This window comes from Vulpes lagopus, chromosome 22 (genome assembly GCF_018345385.1).
Source record: "Vulpes lagopus strain Blue_001 chromosome 22, ASM1834538v1, whole genome shotgun sequence".
NCBI classification, from domain to species: Eukaryota; Metazoa; Chordata; class Mammalia; order Carnivora; family Canidae; genus Vulpes; species Vulpes lagopus.
In genome coordinates this window covers 29,266,919-29,288,462 of record NC_054845.1, presented here as the reverse complement: position 1 = coordinate 29,288,462, position 21,544 = coordinate 29,266,919, and the positions used below count along the sequence as shown (strand labels likewise).

At 39.0% G+C, this 21,544-nt stretch overlaps 2 long non-coding RNA genes across 3 annotated transcripts in view; one reads left to right on the top strand and one right to left on the bottom strand.

Moving 5' to 3' along the window:
• The window catches only part of LOC121480491, a 112,058-nt gene extending 109,331 nt beyond the window's left edge, over window positions 1-2,727 (bottom strand). The window contains exon 1 of one of the 2 annotated variants that reach the window (XR_005984992.1): window positions 2,609-2,727. This is a non-coding gene — a long non-coding RNA (uncharacterized LOC121480491). The remainder of the gene's footprint in view (window positions 1-2,608) is intronic. The other variant, XR_005984991.1, reaches the window with a different exon arrangement.
• LOC121480492 lies at window positions 2,631-13,003 on the top strand. Its single transcript, XR_005984993.1, has 3 exons — window positions 2,631-2,762; window positions 7,747-7,852; window positions 12,904-13,003. It is a non-coding gene; the product is annotated as an uncharacterized LOC121480492 (long non-coding RNA).
• Window positions 13,004-21,544: the final 8,541 nt, after the last annotated feature.

The following is a 21,544-nucleotide window of genomic DNA, read 5'->3' as shown; positions in this document are numbered from 1 at the left end:
GTCAGAGGGTGGGAGAGCGCTGTGCACTCGTCCAGGAAAAACGAAGGACTCCTGAAGGGCTTTCAGTTGAGATCTCACTGAATGTGAAATAAGGATTCACAACCCTTTCCCAGCTGACACGGATTCAAGAATGAGGACTTTGCAGACAGAAAAAGACAACTATTGTATGATCTCACTCATAGGTGGAATCTAAAAAGAAAAAAATTCATAGATGCAGAGAATAGAATGGAGCTTGATGACAGGAGGTGTGTTGGCAGGTGGACATAATGAATGCAAGGGGCCAAGAGGAACAACCTTCTAGCTATAAAAAAAAAGTAAGCCATGGGGATATAATGGACAGTATAGTGACTATAGTCAATAATCTGGTACTACATGTTTGGAAGCTGCCAAGAGAGTATTCTTGAAAATTCTCATCACAAGAAAGAAAAAAAAATTTTGTGACTCTGTATGGTGACAAATGGTATCTAGACTTTATGGTGATTATTCCACAGTGTGTACAAATATTGAATCATTATGTTACATCTGAAACTAATGCACTGCCATACTCCAATTATACCTCCATTAAATAAAAAAAAAAGAAAGAATGATCACTTTGCAGAGATAACTTCCAGACAAAGGAAATCCATTCATTTATTCAAATATTTCCCTGGCATTTCCCGCGTGCCAGGTACCATTCTAGACACCTAGGGTACAGCACTGACAAAGCAGATGGCATTCCTGCCTATGGCACTTAACACCCCAGAGGGGGGAAGTGGTATGATGAAGAATCTTGAAAATTTTTGTCATCCTTCCTTCTCTACTCTCTCCTGACAAAGCAAGCTTATGGGTTTCAAGTCCATTCTTGATTTTCATATAAATGGAATCATCTACAACTTGCTTAGCTTCTTCCATTCATCAAGAATGGAAGAGAGTCACCCAGCTGGGTGTTATGATACAGTGCTCTTTTTTATTGCCATGTGGTTTCCTAGTGTGTGAATATTTCCTAGTGTGTGCTATTCTGGACATGTGGACCGCTTCTGGCTTTTGCTTTCTCAAGTAGAGCATCCTTTTGCTTCCTGTTAGCATTTAATAATGCTAACATTTCATTATATTCGTTATAGTTACTTTTTATTCAAGGCAAGTAATGCTGGTTTTCTAGTTTTGAACTAGTGAGAAAACTTTTCCTTTTAAATTTAATTTTTTTAAAAAGGCTAAATCCATAGACAACTATGAAGTAAATATTTAAATAGATACCTGCACTTTAAGGAATATATTTGTTCGCTTTCATGAAGGAAGTGGCCAAATGACCGAAGTTTGGGAAACTGTTCTAAAAGACAGTAATAGGTGGCTCGAAATGGAAAGGTTTGGAGAAGAAGCACTACGTTAGGTTAGCCAACACAAGTATTACCAGGGGCCTTGGGATTTCCCCAGAGTGGGAACGTCTTGAAGGGAAGAAGGTCATCTTATTCACATTGATATGCACTAGAAAAGTGCTTGGTCCCCAAACTTGTTCTGGAAGCACCTGAGGAAGAGATTTGTCTCCAGAGAGATGATGGAATAGATCCCAGGCAGGAGCAACGCTGTGCAAAAGGGAAGATGAAGGAATGTTCGCAGCATACTAAAGAGAATAAACTGACTCCAGCAGATCCTTATAGGGTAGCAGCAAGGGATAAGAGAAGAAGGGAGGGGTGGGCCTGGGGAGGCGGGAAGCCGAGTCGCAGAGCCCACCTCCGCAGGCCTTAGTCAGCTCATTTTGTAGACTCTACACTTGAATGTTTTCCTCACTATGGGAACTTGAAAAACATGCAGTAGCTTATCAGTGGAAAGCAGCTCAAAGGAAGCCTCCGAAATTTCCCTAGTGAATAGGGGCCTCGGCGCCTATCACCTTCGCTTTATTGGAAGAGTCTTCTGCCATGTCCCAGACGCCGACTGCAGTTTGCACTCTGGTCTCCACCAGCGGGAATATTTGCAAAATGAAGCACAAACTTCCACCGCCTGACTCACGGGTTCCAGGAACTCTGCTTCCAGACATGGAATCTGGTCTTTGCTTTCTCTTTTTTACGGCCCATGCACATCTCCTATTTCATCTGAAAGGCAAAGTTCTCCCAGAAGGGTCCCCTCCCGTAATGCAGCTGGCATTAGTTTAGACGGGACGAACCAAGTTCAAAGCTGGTCAGACGGATAGACGGCTTTGGACTGTGAAATAGCTTTTCATCAAAAGCATATTTTGCAAAAGCAGAGAAGCGGCAAAACCCCACACCTCTCGCTAGCAGTGTGCTTCATGGTGTAAACAGAAATGTTATTTCCCAGCAATAGTTATTCTTAGGGGCCTTACAAGTCGTAATCAGCTTTGTCATCTCTGTAAGTGTAAACCTGAACGTGTAATAACTATCGTAATGAACTCTCAGACCTGCTGAGAAACATCTCCTGCACGCACCGGGCCTGGGAGCAGGACAGCCTCACCCTGATTCGGGGCAGGCTCAGAGCAGGCAGGGCCCGGGCGGGGGGTGAACCCCAACCCCCAGCAGCCACACGCAATGGCTGTAAGGCAGTCTCCAGGGTTTAGCGTTAGGACCTGGATTTTTCCCACCCTGAGATATGTGGCCCCGGGGCAAGACATTTCACTCACCCACATTTCACTGCGCAGAGAAGGAAATGAAGGCACAGGAGATACTCCGAGGAGCCTTGAGCCTTGCCACTTTCCTATTTCAGCTTCTAGAACATCTGGCGTAGTGTGGAAGTGGACATCTCCTTTCACTGAAGCAAACATAAATCCCATACAGGTATGTTTTTGAGTAATGATAATTACCATCACCAGGAGCACCTGGGTGGCTCAGTGGTTAAGCCGCCAACTCCTGATTGTGGCTCAGGTCACGATCTCAGGGTCCTGGGATGGAGCCCTGCGTCAGGCTCCCTGTTCGATGAGGAGCCTGCTTCTCCCTCTCCCTCTGCTCCTCCCCTGCTCGTACTCTCTCTCTCTCTCTCTAAAGTAAATAAATCTTTTTTTTTTAAATCTTCAAAAAATTAATAATATCACCACTTCATGTTTCACACAGACTGATGATGCTCCTGACGCACCATTAGAGAGAGATGCATTTGGAGCTGACTTTTCAAACAGTGCATGAAAGGTACACTAGTCCAGCCTGACTCTTTACCACCATTTGCTTGTGCGTCTCACAAACGCAAAGAGGTGAAAAAAATGACCCTGTGATAAAAATGCGTTTTGGGAAATCTTGCATATTATTTTCCAATTCCTGGAGAGTTTCTCTGGGCACTCAATGAATAAAAGCTCTGAAAAACACTGAAACAAAGAATCCCTTTAATCCCATTTCCTCTCAATCTCTTTTACCAGGAGAATTCCCTCTTTTTTGCTCCTTTCTGTGCCCCACCCCAACCTGAAAACATTATTACTATACTGTCACATTTTGAAAGATGTGGCTGCTTCACATTTTGTTGAAAGACTGAAACAGAAGACATCAAAGTGGGTTGAAAAAGCTGCTGTGTATGAAAGCATTTGTTTGGGTGAGTATTAGGCTCCTAATATATTTCTAAGGATTAGACAAGACCAGACTTAAATAAGGTGAAAAGATGAAATATTGGGGACAATTCGACACTGACACACAGAGCCAAAAAGTATCTGGATTCTTCCCTTGAATTGTGGGATAACCAAATGGGGAAATTCCAAGAGGGGAAATGCAAACAACTGATAAATACATGAAAATATGTTCTACCTCACTGGTTCCCTGAGTAGCACACACTAAAACAAGACTGAGACATCATTCCTTCTTCTATCAGATTGGCAAATATTTAAAAGAATGCCAAAAATCGTGTTTAAAAGGGGATAAATTGGTATCACCTTTATGACCGGCAGTTTGGGCATACTGATAAATGCCTCCAAAAACACTTGTTTCACGTACTTGGAAGTTCTACTTTTTGGAATGTGTCCTAAAGGAATCAATCAGACTAGTGCACCAAGATGTGTCTACAGGTTGTTTATTGTAGAGTAATTTATAATAGTGAAAACAGAGTGAAAACTGGAAAGCCATTAAATGTTCATTAAAAAAAAAAGTTCACTTAAAGGCAACTAATGACATGGACCATTTGGTTCCATAAAAAATATTATAGAGACATATTTCCTGGTGGAAAGTGTTTAGGATATATTATTTAATAACAAGATGCAGATTCAAAGCATTATGAATGGGGGCATCTGGGTGGTTCATTTGGTAAAGTGCCTGACTTCGGCTCAGGTCATGATCTTGCGGTCTTGAGATAGAGCCACGAGTTGGCTTCTCCACTCTGCAGGGAGTCTGCTTGTCTCTCTGCCCCTCCCCTACTCATTCCCTCTCTCTCTCTCTCTCTCAAATAAATAAATAAAATTTTTTAAAAATTGTGAATGCTTTGATAAGACTTTTGTACATGTGTATGGTGATACATGCTCTGCTATTAACAGGTTGTTTCTAGGTGCTAAAATCATAGCTCTTTTTTCCAATTATCTAACTTCTAATTTTTCCAAAGTAAAACATATTAGTTGTATAGTAAAAGAAAGATGAATTTTTAAAAAGAGGTCAAAATCCTATTTGGAGATAAGAGCAGCACTGAGAAATTCATTAGGAATTTTTCAACCCAAAAAAGTCAATGTTCTGTGGCCTCCTCAATTGTACTATATAGAATATAAGCAACAAAAATTAGAAGTCCTCATTTTTTATTACAAGCTCCTTGAGATTTATTTTGAAAATGAATCTCATTACAAAATAAAATTAAGAAGCTTTTTTTGAAACTAGCTAGAGCTTTAAAAATTCTTGGCCCAGCTCTCTCCATTTACAGATTAGAAAAAGGCTCTAAATAAAGCTAATTAATGGCAGCACTGCAGTCAAAATTGCTCAGGCTTCCTCAACTATCTCTCTACAGACCAAAGTAGTTCATTTATCTATAACAAAACATACCCAACATTAAAAAAAAAATTTCCATGAGAACTGTTCAGAACAACAGGTAAACAGACATGTAATAGAAAAGTCATGAAGTATCAATAACAGCATCAGGTTTTGCTCACATCTACATCATATTAGGGGTTGTATTTGTTTATTTGTTTTTTAAAATAATGTCTATTTTCAAGAATAAAAGGTAAGTTACAAAAGCAATATGTGCTCATTGTATAGAATTTAGAAAATACAAACATCATAAAAGCCATCAGAATTATCCAAAATCCCAGATGAGCTTTTTTTAAAAAAGAAAGTTATTATTATTTTTTAATTTATTTATTTGAGAGAGAGAGAGCACAAGTGAGGAGGAAGGGAAGAGGCAGAGGGAAAGACCCCCAAGCAGACTCCTCCTCTGAGAGTAGAGCCTGACCCGGGGCTCCATCCCAGGACCCTGAGATCATAACCTGAGCCAAAACAGTCAAAATGTTCAATGAACTGAGCCACCCTGGCCTTGCCCCTGAGCTTTTTTTTTTTTTGCATGTATTATAGTATACATATTTATTTTAGAAAAGTAGGATTATATTCCATTTTTTTTTTTTTTTTTTTTGTAACTTGACTGTTTTACTTTTAGGAAATTCACTTTCTCGGTTTTGATTTATAAGACTCTGAAGGTCTAATGAGAGGGACTCTAGGTCATGTTGCAAGTGTTTTTCCTGGTTGTTCAGCTTTCCATTTTGTTTATGGGTTTTGTTTTACTTCTTTTATGCAGTAAAAAATCTCATTATTTTCATGTAAAATTTCTGCCTGTTTTCTCAAGGCCATCTACTTTCAGAAAAAGTATCAAGTATCAAGCTTTTTTTTATTTTCTGATATTATCACTAATGTCAATCAAAATCACCCAAATGATTTGAAGGCCAAACATTCTTCATTCCAGACAACTTCATTCCGTTTCAAGCTAAAACTATTTTTCAATGGCCCCAATCTTGACAGAGGAATGATCCATAGTTTTGCAAATATAAACTGAAAACTTGCTAGGCTAGCGATCATGGTGGGGGTTTGGGGGGTGAGGGATGACCTGAGCAGGAGTTAAAAAATACAGTCAAAGGCTAGAAAATGGGGAAAACATAACTGATGTACAAATGTGTGCTGCATTAGGTGTAATACCAAGCATCAAGAATAATTCTAAAACATTTAGTTAAAAACCCTAATATTTCCAGTAATCTAATGTTTTTCAATATAAAAATTATTTGGATGTGCAATTTCTTTCCATTTTATTTTACCTACTGGAATTTTTTAAACAGTGAGGATTATGTCCACTAATTTAGGAATATTTATCAGCAATCAACATGTAAACTGAATGTGAATCTTCAGCTCATAGCTGGACTGAGCCGTATATGTGCCCCCAGAAAGTTTAATTGAAGCATTTAAAATGTATGTTCATCATTTAGGGAAGAAAGTTGGGTGATATGTCTCATAAGGGCAGACAAGGAGACCTACAGGAGGCAGCCCTGGTTTTTCCACCTCCTCTAATGTTCAAATAGTTCCAATCTGGCCCCACACTTGCATTAACCACTGCAGTTAACTAACTACACCCAACCTCCTGGGATGGCAATTTCTTCCATTTTTCCTTTGGAGAGTCTCATTGTCCATACCAAGTATGTAAACTTTCTGAGAAGAGTTTGGCTAGCCACCATTTTCTCCAGGAGTTTTTGGACTCCTTATCAATCAGAGCTATTTGACCCACCGTGCAACTTCATTCTCTTTCAAGATAAAACAATTTCTCAATTTGTTGGTTTCATGGAAGCCGAAACATTCATTAGGAACTCTTAGCACTGCATGGCCTCTTCTCCAACAGGGGGGCTAAACATGTGTTAGCTATCCTTTTGTTCCTAGCACTTTAAATATCTTTTGAGATGTATTAGATCCTTAAAAATCAGTTAGCTAGATACATTTAAAAAGAGGAAGGAAAAAAAAAACATTTTTGTGGATGCTAATTTGCTGTAGGTTGGTGGGCACTCTCTTTCTCAGGCCTGATTGCTCCTACCCTACCCTCTTTGTATACCCATGCCCCCTCCAGAGGAGAAGTAGAGGGGTGGTGTGCAGGGCTCTTTTCTTCCTTTGGCTCTTGTTACTATGCAGAACTACTTTCTGACTCAGCTTTCTCTGAAAACAGAAATTAATTCTTCTTGATCAAAGTTACACAACTCTTCCCTAAACTCACTTTCTCTCTCAGCAACATTCAGACAATGTTATTTTAGCTGTGTTTTATGTGGTTACAAAAAAATGCCCTCCCAATGTGTATGTAGAAAAGAACTTCAATAACAAAAGAAGAATGTTTTTTTTGTTTTGTTTTGTTTTGTCTTGTCTTTTTTTTTTTTTTTTTTTTTTACTCTGCATGTGATTTTGATCCTTTCAGACTGGGCCTTTAAGAGGAAAATGAGTTTGGTGAATCAGAATCAGTGAATGTACCATCCTGGGTCAGTTAAGGTTGAGTCATAATGACCCTATCCCCAGGATATCTTCATCCTTATTCTCACCTTCCACATTATTCAGAGTCTCCAAAATAATATTTGCTATTGCTGTAACAACTAAATCAGCAGGAAGCAAAAAATATTTTATAAATAGTGGCCTTCACATTTCTGTCACTGAATGATGCCTACTCTTGTGACCTGCATCTATCTCCTATAGACTCCAAAACCTCAAGAAGATAATCTAGAAGACATAAACATTTCATCAAAATGAAAACACAAAAGAAAAATAAGACAAAAGTATTCCAGCACAGGATATCCTGGTTACTGGAACTTTCTTGTTGCTTTTTTGTCTTGTTTTGTTTTTTGTTTTTATGTAGGTTCCAACCCAGCGTGGAGTGCAACATGGAGCTTGAACTCAAGACTCTGAGATCAAGACCTGAGCTGAGATAAAGAGTTAGAAGCTTAACTGACAGAGCCATCCAGGTGCCCTTCTTGCTGTTTTTGTTTTTGTTTTTAAAGAAGACTTTCATAACACTTCTATTGGTAAGATCAACTTAATCATACCATTGTGACTGACGTTTTATTTCTCAAGGCCGAATTCAAACTTGCCTTTCTTTCCATTTCTGAAGCCTATGGGATTTTCTAGAAATCTAGCCCAAAAAAAATCAGTCCAGGAAAGAGAAAACATTCAGCCAAAGGACATAATGCCAAGGATCAGCTTTTAGGTTAGTTTTGCCCAAAAGGAAAGTAAATAAAACTTGGGATTTAAACAATCTTTACTCAGAAAGAAAAAAGTGAACTTTAAACCTTCCAAAATTAGTTTTAATATGTAACAGAAAGCTTATTAGTTTACAAGTCAGCAGACCTGTGTCCTTTCTCTCTTACTTAGCTGACTGACCTTCAACAACAAATTCAGTCTTTCTGGGTCTCGGTTTCCAGAGAAGTAAAAAAAAGTTAATATCAACTCCTTGTATCAGTTATCTATCACTCTAACAAACCATCCCAATATCATTTCTCATAAATCTTGAGGATGACTGGCTGCCCTCATATAGGCTTGCTTTTGTGGCCTTATTCATCTGTTGATCTGTGGGTACCCAGAGAGTCTGTGAAGACTCATCCACATATTTGAGGCCTTGGTGTAAAGATGGGAAGACTGGGATTACCGTCTTCGCATGGCCCTTTATCATTCAGTAGATTAGCCCAACTTGTTATTTGGCATGTAAGTCCCAAGAACGTGAAGGCAGATGCTTCAAGGCATCTTGAGGCTTAGACTCTGGAGCTCCTACAACATGTCAGTCACATGCTATTGGTCATAGCAAATTACAAGGCCAGCAAGATTCAAGGCAGAGAAACACTATCTACCTCTCACTGGGACACATGACGGCATCATATTGCAAAGAGTGTGAACATAGGGAATTGTTATTCGTTGGAGATATTATTATAATGACCTTCCTCCTGCCTCATATTCTAGAAGTCCTATTTTCAGATTGCGTACAGTTTAGCAGAGTCTTTTACAATTCTGTCAATTGAAAACTGTAGTAAATTTTTATAGTAATAGTACACAGTGAATCACACCTCCCTATGTCCGTGTCTTTGTGTATTCCCTGACCGCCCTGATCCTGGGCTTGGCCACATGACTTGTGGCCAATGACACCTCAGCAAATCGAAAGTGAACAGAAATTTGATAAAGACCTCTGCACCAAGGCTTGGTCTCTTGGAATACCACCTTGAGACTGCCATACCATAAAGATACCTGGGATGCAGGACCACATGCAAGAGGAGTTCAGCTGAGCCCATGTCACAGAAGGTCCATCAGCTTAAAGCAGCTCCATGTGTGAGCCTCAGTAATACCACCCACAGACTCATAAAAATAATAAAATTCAATTGTTTAAAGTCACTGAGTTTTGGGATATCTCATAACATAACAACAGATAACTAAATACAAACCCAAAATATTCTAACTAAAGGGTAGCCTCTAACCACTGGTAAGTACTAGCCTCACTACAAAATCACTAACTCATTTCATGAATTTAAACATATAGAATCGTGTAATTTCAGAACTTGGGAAATTTAGAAAAAAATATAATCTAGTAGTCTAAAAAGGGTCTTTTAGCTTCAGGACTCTTAAAACTTCTTACTCGAATATTTATAATAAATAAGTATCTTAATAGGATAAATTCATTTCATTGGTTCAGGTTTATGGAATACACTTACAAATCCACTTCATGCAAAATTGCCTTTTCTTTAACACAAAAATAACACAAAAATATAAACTCATTCTCATAGATGGCAGTAAAAGAATTCTTACATTTAAACTTACAATTAATTGGCATATATATATATATATATATATACATATATATAATATGGTATAAAGCAAATCCTTATTCAAGACAGACGAGTAGTTGTAAATATTTAAAGTCATTTCACTATTTGCCTTCAAGCTCAGAATAGCAAGTGGTTAGGAAAAGTGTTATAACTTATTCCTATTCAGAAAAATACAAACTCATCAGTACAAGCGAATACTTGATCAATGGCCTTCATACATTTATATTTAAAATACATTACATTCGGCTATGTAAAGATGGCAATCTTGGAAGAATTTAAAGCCTAAAGAATTCATTTTTTTTTAATTTTTATTTATTTATTTATGATAGTCACAGAGAGAGAGAGAGAGAGAGGCAGAGGGAGAAGCAGGCCCCATGCACTGGGAGCCCAATGTGGGATTTGATCCCAAGTCTCCAGTATCATGCCCTGGGCCAAAGGCAGGCGCTAAACCGCTGCGCTACCCAGGGATCCCAAAGCCTAAAGAATTCAAATCAAATGTCTGTGGAGCCCTTGAAGAATCTCCTGGGTATTCTGCTATTCTTTGGAATTTATTTTAGAAACTAACATTTGGAAACTGGTTTTGCTCTGTTGTTGATGGTGCTCAAAGCTGATGGAAGCTGATTGGACATCTTGAAAGAAGGATTGCTTCCATGATTCGGGTGTCAGTGCATCCTCAGAATCATTGTTTGGGCTTTTTAAAGAGTCTCTTTCTTTCTTTCTTTCTTTCTTTCTTTCTTTCTTTCTTTCTTTCTTTCTTTCTTCTTTCTTTCTTTCTTTCTTTCTTTCTTTCTTTCTTTCTTTCTTTCTTTCTTTCTTTTTCTTTCCTGTCAAGAATAAACAACAAACTCAGGAAAGGAACCGCCTAGCAAAAGAAATTTCAGTGTTAAAATTGAGTGGTATTTTTTAATCTCAGTTGTGTGAACCTGCAACCACTTGAGGCCTCAGCAGGGTGTCTGGAATTCTCCAGTTCAGCCAGTGAGAACATGCTCTCTTGAAAGCTTTGGTTTACCTTCACCAGGGTTTTTGCCTGGGCTGATGGTATAGCAGTGGGAAACCATGAGCTCTATGTCCAATTTTAACAAACTCTTTGCTTCCAAAAGGGAAGTCTGATGACAGTGAAGTCTTCAGCCATTTTATGAGTTGTTGAAAGGAATAAAATAATAAAAAAACAAACAAAAAAAAAATAAAAAAATAAAAAAAAAAAAAGAAAGGAATAAAATAATTCTGCTGAGCGTGTGCAAAAATCAGTGTGGTCATTGCTGTGCTGCTACAATACAAAGTCTAGCAGCACAACAGAAAGAACTGGATTGATTTCTATTCCAAGGCATCATTAATAGTGAGACACATCACAAAAAATGTGGACAAACTGTACATCCAGAATTTAGGGGTCCCAGAAATTTTTAATTACTCCTGCCTGAGCAGAAAGGAGGGTAGAAGAAAAGGCCGAATGGAAGATGTCAGGGGCCATTTATCCCTGGACTCAGCACTGGGGATATAGTTGTACAACACAGACATGGTCCCCATCCTCCTGGGGAGGAGTTGTATACACAAAAGGACAAAGCAAAAGAACAAACTCACCTAGAAAATGTTCAAAACTCTGAGACCAGCCCTGGATGACATTTGGACCTGACTATTGGGGACACATTCCTATTCCTATTTAATTTCTTGATCATATTTACAGTGTATGGAAAGTTGAATGGAAATAGTGAGGTGAAGTCATGATGTCCTTGAGCTACAGCTCTCTGACCTTCCACAGGGGGACCCTCTGACTTCCCCCCACCCCGCAAAAAATAAAAAAATGGGTAGCATCACATTGATGAATTCGGCTTGGGCTTATTAGGCTAATCACCCTGAATAATTAGCACACTGAAAAGGAAATCTGCCCCTAAAGACATATCACAGGGCTGATGTATAAAATCTGATGCCAATTTATTGATTTACACTAAGAAATATAACTACTGGATAAACCAACATAAAAAAGGTATTATCTTGGGATCCCTGGGTGGCGCAGTGGTTTGGCGCTTGCCTTTGGCCCAGGGCACGATCCTGGAGACCCGGGATCGAATCCCACATCGGGCTCCCGGTGCATGGAGCCTGTTTCTCCCTCTGCCTATGTCTCTGCCTCTCTCTCTGTCTCTCTGTGACTATCATAAATAAATAAAAAAAGAAAAAAGAAAAAAAAAGGTATTATCTTGCAGTAGGCAGATACATAGGTAACCAATTATAAACAAAACGTTGATTTTTAGGCAGCATTCTTCCCTAAGGTAGCATGTGCCCAACATTTTCACCAAGCCAATCTTGCCTAAGAGACTACGTGGAAGCTCTTGCTTTGGGCTGTCTGTATGCTTCAACTATCAGCCCACCTCTAATCTGTGACAAAAAACCACTGTCCTTGCTACAATGGTGGACACAACCAGGCTTAGCTAACCAGGGCTCTCCTATCCCTTGGGCCAAAGTGATTTGTTCTGCATAGGCACATGACCCAAACCTAGCCAATAGGGTCCACCTTTAGGATCTTCTCACTAAGGCTAAGTGCAAAGACCTCTGACTTCTTAGGAATAACTCATCATTGCCCTCTGTACTTGCTCTTCACCTTTAGAGTAACTCTTAGGACCCTTAACATTAAGGAACATGGCTCTTCAGAGACACTTTGCAATATTCTATATACCTCTGTAATATTTGTTTTCTGTTCTTTTTTTATAAAGGATTCTTTCAGAAACAATAATCTTGTTCCTGTTGAGTGATATTTTGCACAAACATTTGAGTAAAAAAATTCTAAAAGCATTCTATTAGTGACTGCCTGCTATACTCCAGGCACAAGCTTAGATCCCTGCAGTTCAGTGCTAAGTAAGCACACATGCCAAAAAAGTCCCTGCCATGGAGACCAGAAGATCTAGTGGAAGGATGAACATTAACTTTCTAAAGCTTACAAAAATAAATATATAATTATAAATCACCATGAGTACTATTTTTAAAAAGCTTCAAGGTGCAATAAAAGTGTGTAAGCACACTGCTAGGGTTTTATAGTTACTTACTCTCCTTTGCTTTGGTTTCCTTACTTGTAAAATCAGAACCCTGGAGTATACCTTAGTGTAGCTGTGGAGATTAAATATAAAATGCTTTGATGAAAGCCCTGGCTAGGGGTCAATTTTAGTCATTTCTAATATAATCGTCACCAACCAACCACAACATTATTTTTGTTACAGGGAACTAGGCCTGATTTGGGGGTGGAGAAGACTTCCCTGTGGAAGAAATTTGAGTTCTGAAAGAGTGACAAGAGTTTACTCAGCAAAAGGGTGAAGAAATAGCAGGGTAGGCAGAGGGAAAGCCCAGTGGTGATAAGGCATATGGAATGTAGAGACATGGGAGAGGACCCGTGAGGTTGGGGCATAGTACGTGATGGGGAGAGGCCTGCCTATGGGTCATACAGGATAGTGAGGTGGACAGCAAGTGATATAATCAAATCTGCAATTTTTAAGACCAACGTTATGGACTAAATGTTTATGTCCCTCCAAATTTTACATGATGTTGTTCAACCTCCAATGTAATGGTATTAGGAGGTGATGCTTTTGGCTGGTAATTAGGTTAAGATGATGCCGTGAGGGTGGAGCCCTGTGGTGAGATGAATGCTCTTATAAAGAAGAGGAAGAGATACCAGTGCTCTTTCTCTTTCTCTCTCTGCCATGTTGAGGATACAGTGAGAAGGCAGCTTGGTTCTCAACTTCCCAGCCTCCAGCACTGTAATAAATGCCTGTTGTCTAAGCCACCCAGCCCATGGTATTAGGTTACAGCAGCCTGAGCTGGGCCAGTGCCCGTATGGAAACTTTGACAAGATATAATGGTCACCTGCAAAGGCCAGTGGCAGTGGGTATGAGAGAGGGATTCAAGAGCTGTGTGGGATCAAATCCCTAAGACTTAAGGAGAGTTAGCTCTAGGAGCCAAAGGAAAGAGATGTCAAGTCCAGCTGTTGTGTTTCAGACTTGTTGGTGAAACCGGGTAGAGTGAAACCATTGGTGGAGAGAAAACTAGAAGAAGATTGAGTGGGAGAGGCACAAGGAGCCGGAGAAGCATCTGGTAGAAGGACGAAAGATGCAAGGTAGTGGAGAATTGAAGGTCAAGGAGACACAGAAGTAACGAACTCTCTCCAGATCCCCCAAATCCTGTTCCTGATAGATCACTGCAGATGAACTCAAGTCTAGTTGTGACTTCCCTGACACCAGCATTGGGTCCTCAGACTAACCTCCTGTGAAGAATGCTTCCGGTCTCTGCCTCCTTGTGGCTTCCCTTACATAACAAGGCATTCCTTCAACACAACTGGTGTCCCAGATTCCCTGGAGCAGCAGGAGACTGTGTGAAATATCCTGCCCTAGGGCAATGCTATCAGAATAAGAGGCTGTTGACCTCAAGGGATCTTTCACTGGCCAAACCCACGGCTGACCTATCCAAGTTTTTGCAGCAGTCCTCATGCACCCAGTGCCTCTGAAAGTAGAGTCAGACCTCTCATTCTCAGGAGGGATTCTGAGGTCAACCTGCATCACTAAGATGACTGACTATAAAACCTTACTTGAAGAAATGCAATGTTATTATATTCAGGTATGAATCATTTATTATTTTTTTACAAGAATAAGTTAACAAAGTGTTTCAAAGTGGAGTCCCTGAAAGAAGGCTTCAAGGAGTGGAAAAATAATTATCTGAGTTTAGCACACCAAGACTTTAATGGAATGGAAATTATGTACAAAATCAGCCTCAAACTGGCAGCCTTTGATAGTTTTGCCTCCAAATGTTTTTTAAACAATTTGAACGGATTGACAACATTTAACAATCCATAAATTCCAGGTAAATATCAGAGCTTTGAGTATTTCTTTAAAATAGAAAGTTCTGGCAAAGCTGGGCACACATGAAAACAATGAGCTGAAGCTCTTTACTTTGGGTGTCAGCTTCCCGAATCTTTCCAGCACTCACCACTCTTTGAGGTGTGAGGAGACTGAGACCAACTCACTCTGCTGCTTTTGTTTTATCATGCTTGCACTGTTGTTTTTCTTTAACTTGAACATTTCCTCTACCTATATCTCTACCAAAAGAGGGAAACATTGAATCACATTTCTTTATAGAAGCTGAAATTATTTCATTGTGTAAGGGTGTCTATCTAGAAATCTAACTAGTTCTCGCCAACTATTTTCCTCACCTACCCAATCCCTATTGCCATTTGAGTTGCCACCTCAGTTTGAGTCCCCAAAAGCAGAGCCTGAGACCAGGACTCAAGTAAAGGCAGTTACTCTGAGAGGTGGCCCCTAGAAGCTGGAGCAAAGGCATGAGGGAGACTGAGAGACAAGATAGGAGGAAAGTCACTGGAATGGTGCAGTAGGGATGTAACTGCTATGGGTTAATGGGTCTTTGACAGACAAACAGAATATGCATCTAGAAGTAGGAGGCTGAGAACTTGGGAGATAAGAGGATGGTTCCTGGACCCCAGTGACTAAAAGTTTACCAAGGGTCACCAAACCCCCCACACTTATAGGCTGCTCTCACTCCCAGCCTGACAGTCATCAGAGAAGCCCTGGAGTGCAAAGTAGAGAGACACTCAATGCATACCTGAGCTAGGACATAACACCACAAGGTGCATCTGAGGTAGCATGGAACCATCTGAGGGCTGAAGCCAAAGGTCTGCCTAGGGAGATGATGCAATGCATCTAAGACATCCATGGCAGTTGCAAGCCCTAAAATTAGTATGGACGTGACTCTTGGGACTCCTGTGATAGGAACTTCAAAAGCTGAGACTCCCAAAGCTGAGAGACAACATGATATAGTGGTTCCAAAAGGATGGACGCCAGGCCCAGGTTCTCTGGGTTTGAATCCTGACCCTAACACTTCCTGGTTGGGTTACTTTGGGTCAATTCAATTACTTAATCACTATGATCCTCAGCCTCCTCATCTGTAAATCAGTGATAATTGTAGTACATACCTCAAAGGGTAGTCACTGTGTACCTGGAATGGAACATTATCATTAATAATTTTAAGAATAATAATAAACATCAGGTATTACTATTAATGTGTCTATTTTCTCTTGCAAATCTTTTCTCTACCGGGAATGTAAAGCTAATATCCCCTGCTAACTTACAACCAACTCTCCATAGGATTGCCTGAACTAACATTTGTTTTCTGTGCCTAGAAGTACCTGATAATCTCTTCCACAAATTCCAGAAAATGAAACAAAGTACAAAATTTTTTATCTGAGTTCTTTGCATAATTTCTCAAATAATGTTCTCAATTCCAATTCCTAAAATAAGGGCTAAATAATATTTTGATTTAATAGCCACTGTGGAAAACAGTATAGATATTCCTTAAAAAATTAAAAGTTGTACTGCCTTATGATCCAGTAATTCCATTGCTGGATATTTACCTAGAGAATATAAAAACACTAATTCCAGAAAGTAAGTGTACTCCTGTGTTTATCGCAGCCTTATTTACAATTGCCAAATTATGGAAGCGGCTCAAGTGTCCACCCATAGATGAATGAATAAAGAAGATGTGGGATACATATACAATGGAATATTATTTCACCATAAAAAAAAAAAAGAATGAAATCTGGCCATTTTCAACAACATGGATGAATCTAGAGGATATAATGCTGAGAAAAATAGGTTGGTCAAGGAAAGACAAATACCATATGATTTCACCATATGTGAAATTTAAGAAACAAAGGAAACAAAGGGAAAAAAGAGACAAACAGAAAAACAGACTCAAGCATAGAGAGCAAACCAGTGGTTGCTAGAGGGGTGGGGGTGGGGGATGGGGGAAATACATGAAGGGGATTAAGAGGACAGTTATCATGATGAGCACTGAGTAATGCATACAGTTGTTGAATCCCTATATCGTGCACCTGAAACTAATATAACTTTGTGTGTCAATTATACTAGAATTTTAATTAATTAATCAGTTAATTTAAAAATGGTTTGACTTGATTATAAATGACCGAATATATAAAAAAAAAAAAAAAATCTGATACTGTGTTTCTCCATCTTTTGAAACAAACTAAAAGCATTTTTTTTAAATCTGAAGATTCATACCGGGCTCCCTAATCTGTCTTTCTGGGCCCGCGTTCTGGGAAACCTTCACCTCCAGCAGCGCTGCAGCATGGTGGGCGTGAAGACACCACCTAGGGCTCTTGCTGGTAATCAAGATCCGCAGGTTAAGAGTGGAGCCTGAGTGTCCGCATTCCCAACAAATCCCCAGTTAGATGCGGCTTATCTTTGGATCAGACTGGGGACCTCTAGATAGAAGTCAGAGAAAAAGGAAAGCCTGGGACTGTCAGGGCAGGGGCCCGGGCGTCTGGGGAGCCAGGCTGGAATTTGGCAGGCAGAGTGGCTGTAGGCCAAACAGCATGTCTGCGAGGGGTGCAGCATCATGGGAATCTGCCTGCCCTGTGTTGAGGAGGTTATCCAGTTTTGTCAGCAGGACTGCTAGAAGAACGTGAAATCTGGCTTCATGCAGTCCCAGCAAAACCCAGCAAGAGGGCTGGGTAGTCTCCTGAAGGCCTCTCCCTACTGTCGGGCTCCATAATGCAGAGGCCCACACCTGCCTGCGGGCCTGCTGGGCAGTTGCAAGCTGGCCTCCTGGCCTCCCGTGTTTGCACGACCTCCTCCTCATCATCCGTTTGGTTTGAAAGAGCAAAAACTCCAAAGAAACAGGCAAAAGTACCGCGAAGGGAAGTCAAGGTCAGCCATTTCTGGCATGGAAATAAAAACTTGGATTCAGGACTCTTTTCCTTTCAAGCTTGAGTTTCTAATCAAGCACGGATTACCTCCCACCCCACAACTGGACCACCCCATCCACCCCGCCGTGTGCTGCATTAGGATGGCGCAAGCAAATAGCCAGGGATTCACTTTGTTCTGCACATGCCCAGATAAGGAGAATGCCCTGTGAGAGTTTGGCTAAATTTTTTCTCCTTATCATAGAATTGGCTCTGTAGGAGAGGAAGCGGGTTTTCTAACTTCATGAAGAAACAAATCATACAAGTTTGCAAGGAGGAAAAAACTTTGTCTGGTTTTCTTTAATGATAAACATGTATTTAGTATAAGTGATACATTATTTTGAATGAGTTCTACCACAGTTGGCTGCTTCAGAAGTGATTGGCAACGAGGACAGAAGTGTAAACAGAGAAAAGGAGACTCATTTGTCTGTAATTTGTCATGTATGATTAGGAAAAAAAATAGAAGCAAAGATTATCTGAAAGAAAAAAATCTGAAATGATTATTAATTCTAAAAACTACAAATACTGGCAAGAAATCAAATTTTGCACCTCTCCCTTTTTACCTTCAAAGCAGAATTTAAGATAAAAAGTTTGGGGAACAGGGGCTCCTGGGTGGCTCCGTTGGTCAAGCATCCAACTCTTGTTTTCAGTTCAGGGCATGTTCTCAGGGTCCTGGGATCGAGCCCCACCTCAGGCTGGGCTGTGTAGTCAGCAGGGACTCTGCTTGAGATTCTCTCTCGCCTTCTCCCTCTGCCCCTCGCCTCCCACACTACACTTACTCTCTCTCTCTCTCTCTCTCTCTTTCTCAAATAAATAAATGTGTTTTTTTTTTTAAAGTTTGGGAAACTAAAGCAGTTACATTTTGGCAATCTGCAGGGTGCCTGCAAAATAGATCTTCTCTTGGGAGATTGAAAATTCCTTGAATTTTAAAAAAAGTAAACTATAACATATGCTCAGAAAAATGCACAAATCATAACCCTACAGATCAGTGCATTATTACACAGTGAACATACCAATGAGGCCATCACCTAGCTGAAGAAATAGAATGAATACTAACTCTTCCCCCTCCCCAAATGTAACCACTCATCTACCTTTTAACTCCTTAGATTTCTCTTGCCTAGTTTTTGAAGTTCTAAGGAAATCATGTAAACTGTGCCCTTATGCCCACGGCTTCTTTTGCATATGCCCTTATGCTGTGTTTGGCAGATTTATTCTTGTTGTGGTGTGTTCCTATATATTGATTTTCACTGCCAAATAGTATTCCATTGCATGAATATACCACAGCTTATTTATTCATTTTAATATTGATGGACCTTCGGGTTTTTCCCAATTTGGGGCAATTATGAAAGAATTCTACCATAAATATCCTTAGATAAATTTCTCGCTGCACCTGTGCGTGCAGATCTGTGAAGAGTAGATTTGCTATATGATAACATTTCTATTTGTTCAACTGGAAGAAATAATGCAGTGTTCCAAGGTGGGGATAGTGCCCCCATCCTTCCATGCTTGGAATTGTCAGTCTGTTTAATTTGAACTATTTTGGTGATTCCATAGGGGTATCTCATCACGGTTATCTTTTGTTTTTTTATTTTTGTTTTAATTTTGGGGGGTTTCTGTTGTTTTGTTTTTTTTCTAGAGAGAGGCAGAGACACAGGCAGAGGGAGAGGCGGGCTTCCTGCAGGGAGCCGGATGTGGGACTCGATCCCGGGACCCTGGGATCATGACCTGAACCAAAGGCAGACACTCAATCATGGAGCCACCCACATGTTCCCATGATTGTCTTTTGTATTTCCCTGATTGTTAATGAGATTGGCCACCTTTTCAAATGTTTATTGTCCATTTTGATATCCGCCTTTGTAAAGTAATTCTTCGCTTCTCTTTTCTCCCACACTCCTTTTTTTGTTTAACCTTAGATTGTTTCTCTTTTTTATGAACTTGTAGGAATTCTTCATACATTCTGTATAAAAGCACATCGTCAGTTTTGTGTGTAGCAACCACCTTCTCCCACAGTGGTTTACCGTCTCACTCACTCTCTCAGGGGGGTTTTTAAAAGAACAACAACAACAACAAAATTAGTTTTAAAGTAATAAAATTTATTACAATTTTCTTTTACATTAGTGGTATTATATCCTGTTTAAGGAAACTTTTCTTGTCTCTAAATGATGAAAATAGTCTCCTATATTGTCCTTTACAAGCTTTATTGTTTTCTTTTTCATAATTAGATTTAAACGCATCTGGAATTGATTTTGTGTATGGTGTAGAATTCAAATTTCCTTTTTTACTTAAGGATGTCCACTTAACTCAGCAAAATTTATTGAAGATAGCATCTTTTTCCCAACATTCTGCAGCACCACATTTGTCATAAGTTAAATGTGAATTAGTCTTAATTGCTGTAGCTTATATTAAGTCTTAATTCCAATAGAATAAGTTTTTCAATTTTTTCTTCTTTAAGTCGATCTTGTATGCTTAGCTCTTTCCATTTCCACGTAGATTCAAGGATCAGCTTGTGAATTTACAAACACACACATGTTACAAACATACACACATACAATCTACTGGGGTTTTGACTCTGGACTGAATATTAGATTTTAGAAAATTGACATTTTGATTGACGTTTTTGTTCTATTACATATGGTATTTAAAATTTTTATTTTCTGGGGAATCTGGCTGGTTCAGTCAGTAGAGCATGGGACTCTTGATCTCAGGGTTGTAAATTCAAGTCCTGTGTTGGGTATAGAAATTTCTTAAAAAAAAATAAAATCTTAAAATTTTTATTTTCTCTCTGTAACCAGTATACATAATATAACTGATTGTTTGTATTGATCTTCTATCCAACAAAATTTCTAAAATCACTTATTAACTCTAATAATTTATCTGTAGATCTTTTTGATTTTTAGTTATACAATCATGTAGTGTGCAAATTATGATGGGCTTATTTTTCCTTTCCACTCCTTATGACTTTCCTTTCATTTTTCTTGCCATATTGCTTTAGCTTGGACCTTCAGAACAATGTTAAATAAAGGTGTTTAAAGTGACCACCTATTCCTCATTACCATGTCAAAAGGAAAGTTATCCATATCTTACTATTAAGTACAATGGGCACTCTAGTTTTTTGGTAGATATTGTTCATCCAAATAGGGAATATCCCTTCTATTGCTAGTTTGTTAAGGCTATTTTCATTCACAGTGAATGGATGTTGAGTTATTTTCAAGTACTTTTCTATACTAATTGAACTAACATTGATATTTTATTCTGCTAATGCAGTGAATACCTCAAATAATATTCAAATGGTAAACTAACCTGTATTCCTGGAATAAACAATACTTGGTTGTGATACATTATTTTTTATATCATGGGATTTGAATGGCTAAATTATAGGATATTTTCAATCTATATTCATAAATGATACTGGCTTATAATTTTCCTTTCTTATTATGTCTTTGTTAGGTACTAGTATCAAAGCTTTACTGGCCTCATAAAATGGGTTAGAAGTTATTTCTATTTTTTTCTGTTCTAAGACATTGCATAAGATTGATGTTATTTGTTTGTGTGCCTGGGGTTTTCATTGTAGGGAAGTTTCTAAGTATAGATACAGTTATAATCTATTAAGATTTTTAATTTCTTCTGTGTCACCTTTGGTAAGTGGTGTTTTACAGGAATTTACCAATTTCATCTAAAATTTCAAATATATTGGTATAAAGTTGATTATAATATCCTCTTAAATCTTTTGAATGTCTATGGGCTGTGCAGTGATGCCTCCCTTTTAATTCCTAAAGTTGGTTTTCTGTGCTATCTCTCATTTTTACCTGTCAGTCTCATCAAATATTGAATATTTTTAGTTTTAAAAAAATTGATTGTGAGCTTTGGTGGTCCTCTCTCTTTTAAGATTGTTTTCAAATTCATTAATTTCTGATATGATCATTAACATCATCTTCCTTTTCTCTATTATGGGTTTTATTTACTGATGTTTTCTTAGTGGCTTCTTGAAATAGAAGTCTTTTTGTTGCTCTTTAGCAGAAATACATCTTTTCTCCAACTTCTTTTGAGATTTTCTCTTTAAGTCTGAATTTCAGCATTTTTTACAAATAGTGTTATGT